We start from the raw sequence: 422 nt of genomic DNA, 5'->3' as shown, positions 1-422 counted from the left end.
AACAGCCCAAGGAGTGAAGCCCAATTAGAGGATCCCCAAATCAGATAGCCCAAAGAACAAAGCCTAATCGAACAAATCAAGATGAAGGCCCAAATAAGGAGGCCCAAGAATGCTGTAACGCCATCACCCAAGTTTGCAAGTCGCCCAGAATCTGAACGAATAGAGTATCATACGGTCGCCCAGAGCTGTTACTCTATTCTCGCCCAAACCTTCAAGTCGCCCAAAGTATCAACAAACATAACGCGTCGTGGTTATAAAAAAATGCAGTTATCAAAGCAGTTGTTAAACCAGCCCTATCACGTTCCACGATTCAAGGAATTCAATCGGAAGTGGTTGAATGATGAAAGGTAATGACAGCAGTTAAAAGGCAGTTTTCATGATAAAATGGCCACTACGAAGAAAGTGGGTAGTTATAGGACGAT

This window comes from Olea europaea, chromosome 23 (genome assembly GCF_002742605.1).
Source record: "Olea europaea var. sylvestris chromosome 23, O_europaea_v1, whole genome shotgun sequence".
Lineage (NCBI taxonomy): Eukaryota > Viridiplantae > Streptophyta > Magnoliopsida > Lamiales > Oleaceae > Olea > Olea europaea.
This window is presented reverse-complemented; position numbering follows the sequence as displayed.